Raw genomic sequence first — 9058 nt, 5'->3', positions numbered from 1 at the left:
GCCCTACACATGGTCTGGAGTGCGGAAAAGCTTCAATCAGAGCTCTACCCTGAGCGCACACAGCAGAATCCACACGGGTGAGAAACCTATGGATGCTCTGAGTGCGGGAAAAGCTTCAGTCGGGCGTTCAAACCTTATCAGACATCAGAGACTCCACACAGGAGAGACGCCCCACACATGCTCTGAGTGCGGAAAAGCTTTAAGCACTGCTCTGCCCTGAGCAGACATCGGAAAATCCACACGGGTGAGAAACCTTATGGATGCTCTGAGTGCGGGAAAAGCTTCAATCAGAGCTCTACCCTGAGCGCACACAGCAGAATCCACACGGTGAGCAACCTTATGGATGCGCTGAGTGCGGAAAAGCTTCCAGTCGGCGCTCACACCTTATCAGACATCAGAGAATCCACACCGGGGAGAAGCCCTACACGTGCCCGAGTGCGGGAAAAGCTTCAGTCGGCGTTCACACCTTATCACACATCAGAGAATCCACACCGGGGAGAAGCCCTACACGTGCTCCGAGTGCGGGAAAAGCTTCAAAAGGAGCTCACACCTTATTAGACATCGCAAAATCCACATTGAGAACTGTTACAAATGCCTTGATTAGGCTGGGAAAAGTTGTGTTTTTAATAATCACATTTGCTAATTCCCACCTAGTGATCTGTGCACCATCTTCACTGTGGTCTCTCAGCTCCCCCAGATGAGTTGCCTGCTTCTGCCTTTTGCAGCTCACCCTTCTTTGGGGTCAGTCCTGTGATCTTTCCTATCAACTCCTTTCCTTCTGAGTCGTGAGGTGTGTCCCTCCAGCCAGGAATGTTCATCAGCTCCAGGTGGGGAGAGGTTTGATTCCCAACAAGCTACACTGAGGCAAAACTACCTGTGCCTGACATCCTCTAGGCTGCGCATGGCGCTGGCTGCCAAGTTAGTGATCTTGGGGTAAAAAGACAATTATAGTTGTAGGGCAGATGCAGCCCAGGTGCAGGGGTTGGCATTAGCTTTCCCGTGACCTGACCTAAACAAACCCTGAGCATCACGGTTATACTGTTCCCCATTTCAAAGCAATTGTTAGTCATCAAGTTCCCTTTGAAACCAATTGTTTCAGTCCCAATTGCTCTGCTGTTGCTTCAGGTTGTGCTGCAGAGCAGATATTTTGCTACCATTTTCATCACTTAAAATATACTGAACTATAACAAAGAGCAGGAACAGGGCAGGGCTAGTGGAAAATGTCATGTCACCCTCTGTAACAGCAGAGGAAGATAGGTAAGTCAGAGGGATTCCTTTATTCCCCATCACCATCCCAATCCCCTGTTGTTCAGTTCGTTAGGTCAATATTTTTCTAGAGGGCTGGGAAGAGGATTCCCTAGTAAATGACTTGGAACTAAGCAAAATGCCCAGGCATTGGGCTCCCAAAGCCGTTCTGGCCCAGGCCCTGCAGGAGGTCGCCCCTGAAGAGATCTCCTTCCTCATTAGCTGCATGTTGCCTATTATTTGGGAAATGCAATCCCTGTCTAGGCAAGGATGGGAAAATGGAAGTGACATTTCCTTCAGCTCCCCGAGATGCTGCAAATGTGTAGAAAATGAAATCCCTGTTGAATGTTATATAGCTGCAGAAAGATACCTATTTTTAATAGAGACCTGACATTTGGTGCCTTACAGGGATTCTAAGCGGCACCTGAATTTATTCCCTAATTTAAATTTGTGTCACCAGATTAAAGACATAAAAGATCATAGTGGGGGAGTTGTATCTCACTATCGCTACTGATCTGTTGTGCGGTTGCTGAAGAATTCTACGCCAGAGAAGTGTCAAATTACTCCAAGTAACGCCAAAGGTGTGACAAGAACTCAGGTAGAAGTTGCATGTAGTGGTGGTTGATTTTCACCCTGAGATGGAAGCTATGGTGACCTGTGGCCCAGGTAAACTATCTTTAGAACCTGCTCCTAGTTATGGCATTGGTCACACTCCTGGAGGACGCCATGATTAAATTGGGCACAACTATCCTTTACCATTTGGATCCAAAGTTTCATGAAGCGCAGAGAGAAACAGCTGATTCCTTCAGAGCCATTCCATGCCTACGGGTCCCAGTCTGGCTGCCTTGTTGGACAAGAAGCACTTCCATTCTGAGCAAATGATGGTAGCCAATGAGGGAATGTATCAGATTCCAAGTTCAGACTGCAGGATACATGAATGCTGGGTCCAGAGTCTGTGGTTTGGTCTCTTAGTTTTGCTCTAGCGCCTGATGCATTTGTATCACTTCTCCACCTCCTGCTACTGTGAAGGATTAGAAAGTGTAAAAATAGAGCACAGGTGGTTTTTTCATGATGCAGCCTTCCCACATCGTGTGAGACCCCTTCCACACACACTTCTGGGAGAAGCCCCAGGAGAAATGAACTCACAGAAATGGAAGGCTCCTAGGTTATTGTAGAATGTGTCTTCACACAAAGCTGACTGGGTGGAAATGGGAATTAAGAGAAACTGCCCTATGGGTTTATATGTTGTAACCCTGTTGGTACCAGCGACAGTGAAATGAAACATGAAGTTAATTAGTATCACGGAAGGGGCTGATTACGTGATAACTTTCAGTGTTACAATATAATTCAGGTTTTCTTCTCGTTCTCTCCCTGCCCCCTCCTACTACATAGGAAATTTAGGCTAATTCTGAAACTAAACCTCACCCAAAGGAATTAGAGTGGGGAACAGGTGAGAGAAATAGCATGTGTGAGAATAGAGACCCAGTATAGACTGTAATTATTTCTATTTCAAATGGAATTGATTTTGATAAATTTTAAATCTTCTATTAAGAGGAAAATTACTTGAGACAGGATGTGTAACCTTACCCAGTTAGAGGGTAACAACCACAGACTTCTCCAGGTCTCTTGTTTGCAAAGCAAAGATGTCACATGAGGCAGGAGATGTCAAAATCTACAATGGTGATGGATGTGTGATGGGAGCTTTTCTGGGTTGGTTTTTTGGTTTGATTTGGTTTCTTAATTTAATTTAAATTTTGCAACTAGTTATTTTTATAGGTGCTGATGCCCCTTTTCCGTTTGAGCTCAGCTGTGTAACCCTCAGGCCTGGCTCTGGAATCCTCCCAAACTGGCCTTGTGTTTTTCTTTGCATGTTTGATATCTTTGGGGTTCACACATCCGCACTACATGTGGTTTTCAGCAACAGATACTTTGAGAAAGTGATGTGTAACTTGTTTGTCCCTGTGTATACGAATGCATCCCTGGGGCGGGTCTTTGTCTGGCCTAGGGGCAGTGGAGAGTCCTGCCACTGACTGAGCCGGTCCATTGTCTGGGGCGACATTGATAGTGTGTCCTGTAGAGTCTGCGGGAACTGTTACTGCTTCGCTTGACAATAAACCTGGCCAGGTGCCTTCATCCCTTATCAGAGTCTGTGGTCATTGGGTTCTTCTGGCCTGCTGTGCCAGCGATCTGCAGAGCCGGGCAGCACACATGCAGCCGACTGTTATCAACAGCAAACAAGAGCAGAGCACCACACCAGTGGCATCTGACAACAGGGTGAAATGGTCATTAGGGTCAGCGATTTTCATTTCCTCTCTGGGGGCAGAGATGGGGCTGGAGCTACCGCAGGCTGGGATGTAGAGCTTGTGTCCCCAGGGCCGGCTCCAGCTTTTTTGCCGCCCCAAGTAGGGAACTGGGGGAAAAAATAGCCGATTGGCAGCACTTCAGCAGCAGCTAAACGTGTCGCTTCATTCTTTGACCATATGGAGCCGCGGGTCCTTCTCTCTTCCTCTTCGCTGACAGCTCAGAGGGGAAGAGAGGGACTGAGAGACCCGCCACCAAGACCCGGACCTGCCGCCTTTCCATTGGCCGCCCCAAGCAGCTGCTTCCTTGGCTGGTGCCTGAGCCGGCCCTGCATGTCCCCATCTATCAGTTACTTTGGGAACTTGTCTCTGCTCACAGGCTGCCTCCAGCCTGTCTGGCCAGCTGCTGAGCTCTGTGGGGTGAGTCCTTGGCATAAGTGGCACCTGGGAGAAACTCTGCCAGATGCACTGGGTGGTATAGTGGGTGAGCATAGCTGCCTTCTAAGCAGTTCACCTGGTTCAATACCCAGCCAATGCAGGGCTGTGCCCTTCTCTGGCCGGGAATTGGTTTCAATTTCAGTCCCGTTGTATCAGTTTATCAGTGAATGGGGAGAATGAATGTCCCACATCCCAGCAGGTCATTCAACACCCAGTGGAGGAAGAAAGGCGGGACTATACAGTGGCTGCTGGAGTCATCCTGGCATTACAATGTTTGGTTTATTTTTTAAATGTTTCCTTTAACCTCCTCTCCATTTTGGACTCAGAGCCTTTAAGGGGCAGAAGGGACCATCGTGATCATCTGGCTCAACTTCCTGCACCCCCGTCCATAAACGTATCAAGCTCAGTCTTGAAGCTTTCATTTTGGTTTTTTGCCCCACTGCTCCTCCTTGGGAGGCTGTTCCAGAGCTTCACTCTGGTGGTTGTGAAACCTTCACCTAATTTCAAGGTTGCTTCTTGATGGCCAGCTTTATATCCATTAGTTCATTACTAGTGGGGGGCCTGAGATGTGTGAGGGAGGGAGAAAGCCTGAGAACTGAGACTCGTGGGAGCCAGAGAGATTCCCTGGTCCCCGACCACCCGGCTCCTCTGGGAGGAACCAGCTGAACTGCCCTTTGGGAAGCTGCCGCCAGTAACTCAGGTGTGAAAACATTATTCCAAGTGCTGGAATCAGATTAAAGCCTCCTCACACCCGGTGTCATGGTCACTGACCTGGCTCATTCCTGATGTTCCCAACCACAGCAATGCAGTGAGGGAACCAAATCCCTTTCCAGGGCCCAGGCGCACACACAAATCCTGGGGCTTTTTCGTTCCTGGCTGCTGGCGCTTATCGTCTGGCCATTTGGCTTCACTCTCTTTCTGTTACAAATTTTGGGGCTTTCTGCACGTCCAAGGCGAATGCATCCGATTTAAGTGTAATGCCGCTGCCACGCCACGAAAGCTCATGTCCAATACGCCTGTTAGTCTATAAGGTGCCACAGCAGACTCTTTGCTGCCTGCACAGAAATGTTAATTCCTGAGAGATTTGGGAGCGCTTCTCTGTTTTGTGGTGTTAAGGACTGAAATGTTCCCCGGGTTCCTCGGCACCAACCTGCCTCCCGTCTCTACTGCCCATGCAGCCCCATCCCAGCCCTCAGCTCCCCAGCTCGATGCTGCGATTCCCTCAGCCCCATCTGGGCAGGGGGTGAACCCTGTCACTGCGCCTGCCTGGTTCCCCCTAACTCTGAGGGACTTCAGCCTCCCGTGTCCCCGGGGACTCTCCACACCACTCCCTGCTTACCACGGGTTCAGATATTTGCAGTGGCATGAGTCTGCTTCTCAGCACCTGCCTCACTCTTAGAGGCCCCACATTACTGTAACTATTTTCTAGTATGAACTTATCAATGGTTTTGGCTGCAATATCTGGGTGGGGGAACCTGTTAAAAATATTCATAAAAGCTCCTTTCCCAAAATTGTCCCAGGGCTCTGATATCCTGTGTATGGCACTGAATGGCCATTGACCATGTAGCTGATTGTGGTATAAACATCTTAGGTTCCCCAGCTAGTATAAGATCCCATCAATACATAAATGTTTCAGGAGCCCTGCCTGAAAGCAGTGACAATCTTAGAACAGTTCATGGGCAGAATACATTACACTAAAGCAGATGTGCAAAGCATGTGCCTCAAGACTGCGCCTCCCTCCCCACCAATACAGCTTAATGCCATAAGGCCCTGGGGAGAGGGGCTCCAGGCCTCTCTTGGTGGCAGAAGGGTTTGGGGCTTCAAGCGCTTCCACATACTGTCCTCCCAGTGGCTGGGGCGGAAGGTGGGAAGGGATGGAAGAGGGTGGGGCCAAGAGCAGAAAGGGTGGGTTTTTGGGCTGATCACTAGCCCCCTGCTTAGCCAGTAGGGCTCAGTTTAGGGCAAAGTGGGGCCTGCCTCCCAGGGGCACTGGGGATCGTGCCTGATGGGGGGCAGCTCAGGGCTCCAGCCAGCCCCATGGAGAGCAGGAGGAGCACCACTCTGCCCCCAGGCTCCTGGCCCTCGCCTTGACCTCCTTACCCCCTCCACATCCTCTCTGCAGCAAGCCACGGGTCCCGGTCCCACCCCAGCCCCCGCTCTCCGACTGTGGCTGCCGAGGGGCCGCGGACAGATAAGAGGGGCACAGGGTGAAAAGCTTGGGGACCACTGGGTTTAGGGTGATGCCTCAAATCACGCCCATGCAGCCCATTAAAAGCTATTCTCACCCACCTAGCCCTCAAGCAGGCCGGACTAGGTATGTTGGGTGGCCATTTGGTTTCACCTCTTTCTGTTAGAACCTTTAGCTTTCATGGCTAAGAAATGTTAATTCTCTGGGAGAGACTCTTTGGAGCGCTTTCTGTTTTGTGGTGTTAAGGATTGGAATACCCTGTTCCTGGTCCTGTGCTGCCCTTTAACTATCCAGGCAGGTAGAGTACAATATTTCATTGCACACGCAGGTGATTTGTAACCCAGCACCAGCTAAAACTGCCTGTTTGGCACAGGCCACGACCCTGCGCGGAGCTGGGCGGAGCAGAGGGCCTGTGCAACACGGTCTGTTCCTGAAGTCTTCCCCAGCCTCTCACTAGATGTGAGGGGAGCTCACTGAGACTCTAAGCCCGCTAGTATTTAAAAACTCCTTATTGGCCCTACTCTGCTACCTTTGGATTTCTCCTCCCGTCCCTTCCTGACAGCTCTAGGTGAGGCGGCCTAAGTGGTTACGTGTGATGTTGCCTATCCATTGTGCTCTGCCCGCTGTTCAAATCTCCGTCTCATCGGAGACCTTCAGTCTTCTCTCTTCCTGTACAAACAACCCTTCCCCCTTTGGTACAATCACTGTCCAAACTATGTTGCTTCCTGCCAACAAAACCATCCCAGGAACTCAGATCCCCTGCTTAAAATACAAGGTCTAAACACTCAGATTTCTCAAAGAATTCGCTGGTCCTGGATTTCTTAGTTTTTATCTCAAAAGGGAACATCCTCCTCATCTCCCCAAACACCCCCGGACCTCTTGCACAAATCATTAAAATGCCCCGGCCTCCTCTTTACATGTCTCCTGCCTTCCGCACCCCCAGTCCCGCCTCCCTCCTCCCCTGGTCCCATCCTCATCTCCCCATCCTGTCTCCCCTTCTCCTCCCCTTCCCCAGTCTCTGTGTCCTCTCATCTCCAATCCTCCTGGGTCCCATCTCCTCCCTTCCTCCCCATCTCCACACCTTGCCCTCTGTCCCAGCCTTCATTCCCCACGGTCCTTTCCCCCGGCTGGGGCCCTGAGCTCGGTCCCCGCAAGGCTCTGGCCCAGGGCTGCCCCTCCCCGGGCAGGGTGTGGGCCACGACGGGCCCTGCCCCAGCGCAGGCCCTGCGGGAGTGGGAGGGGCAGGTCCCGCGTGGGGCGGACACGCTCCAGCCGGGGAGGGGCCTGGCCTGGTTCACCCCTGCCCTGGGGCTCTGCGCTGCCCGCGGCCGGAGCGGGGCGGGGCCGGGAGCGGAGGGGAGGGGGAGAAGGGGCGGGCTGTGGAGAACCCCGCCCCCAACAGGTGGCAGCGTTGTGCCACCACAGACCTCCCGGCGCGCGGCGGCGCTCCAACGGCCCTAACGGCCGCGCAACCGTCACGTGACTCCTCCGGCTCTCTCTGCGCGCGCCGCGCTCCAACGGCCGCAACTATCATGTGACTCCTACCCGGCGTCACGGTAAGAGCCAAGCGGGGCAGGGGAGGAGGCACTGGGCCCGAGACCCCCGCGCTGGGCCGGGCCGGGCTGAAGCTGGGGCGGGGGTCCCGGTGCGGCCTCCGTAGCGATGGGTGGGGGTTCAGTGGGGGCTGGGAAACCCGGGCGGTGAGTGTGTGTCCGTGTCTCTGCCCCTGCCCCCCTCCCCCCACTGCTGCTCCTCTCCACCCCGCCCTCTTTCATCCTGCCCCACCGGCTCCCTGCGTCCCGTGTGTGTGAGGGGGAAGGGTCACTGCCTGGGTGCGCCGGAGAGTCCTGTAATCCCTCCCTGGGCTCCCTCACACTGCCTCCTCCCTGTCACAGCCACAGACCCCAACCCCTCCCTCCTGGGGCCTCAAACTGCGAAAAGTCCGTCTGTGTCTCTGCAGGTGTGAGTGTGGGCCTGTGGCTCTGGGTGGGGCTGTGTGAGGCCAGGAGTGTGGGGCTGTGTGAGTGTGGGTCTCTGTGGGTGTGGGTCTCTGTGGGTGTGGTCTCTGTGGGTGTGGGCCCTCTGGGTGTGGGGCTGTGTGAGTGGGGATGTGAGTGTGGGTCTCTGGTGGTGTGGGTCTGTGTGTCTGTAGGTGTATGTCTGTGTGGATCTGGGCCTCTGTGGGTGGGTCTCTGTGGGTGGGTCTCTGGGTGTGGGTCTGTGTCTCTGTGGGTGGGTCTCTGGGTGTGGGTCTCTGTCTCTGTGGGTGGGTCTGTGTGAGTGTGGGTCTCTGGTGGTGTGGGGCTGTGTGTCTGTAGGAGTATGTCTGTGTGGATCTGGGTCTCTGTGGGTGGGTCTCTGGGTGTGTCTCTGTGTGAGTGTGAGTCTCTGGGTGTGGCTGTGTCTGTGTCTGTGAGTGTGAGCCTCTGGGTGTGGGTCTGGGTCTGTGTCTGTGGGTCTCTGGGGTGTGGGTCTGTGTGGCTCTGGGTGTGGGTCTGGGTCTGTGTGTCTGTGTGCCTGTGGGTCTCTGGGGGTGTGGGTCTGTGTGCCTGTGGGTCTCTGGGGGTGTGGGTCTGTGTGTCTCTACTGTGTGTGTGTGTTGCACCTGCCCATTCCCCACTGCCCCCTTCCCTGCTCCAGGGTCCTTCCAGCTCCCCTCCTGGACCCCTTCAAAGTGCCCCCTCACTGCAGGGCTCCTGCTGCCCGTGTGAATGTGGGGCGGGGACACCGTCACCGTCTGTTTGTGTTGGACAGTCACATAAAATCCTTCAAACTGCCCTCCCTGCCCCCTCCCTATAGCCACAGAAAATCCCCTCCGCTCTGAGGTTTGTCTCTCGGTTAGCAGATGTGGAGTTTGTCACCGTTTTCCCAACTCTCAAGATGGATA

The sequence above is a fragment of the Mauremys reevesii genome, linkage group 14 (genome assembly GCF_016161935.1).
Source record: "Mauremys reevesii isolate NIE-2019 linkage group 14, ASM1616193v1, whole genome shotgun sequence".
Lineage (NCBI taxonomy): Eukaryota > Metazoa > Chordata > Testudines > Geoemydidae > Mauremys > Mauremys reevesii.
This window is presented reverse-complemented; position numbering follows the sequence as displayed.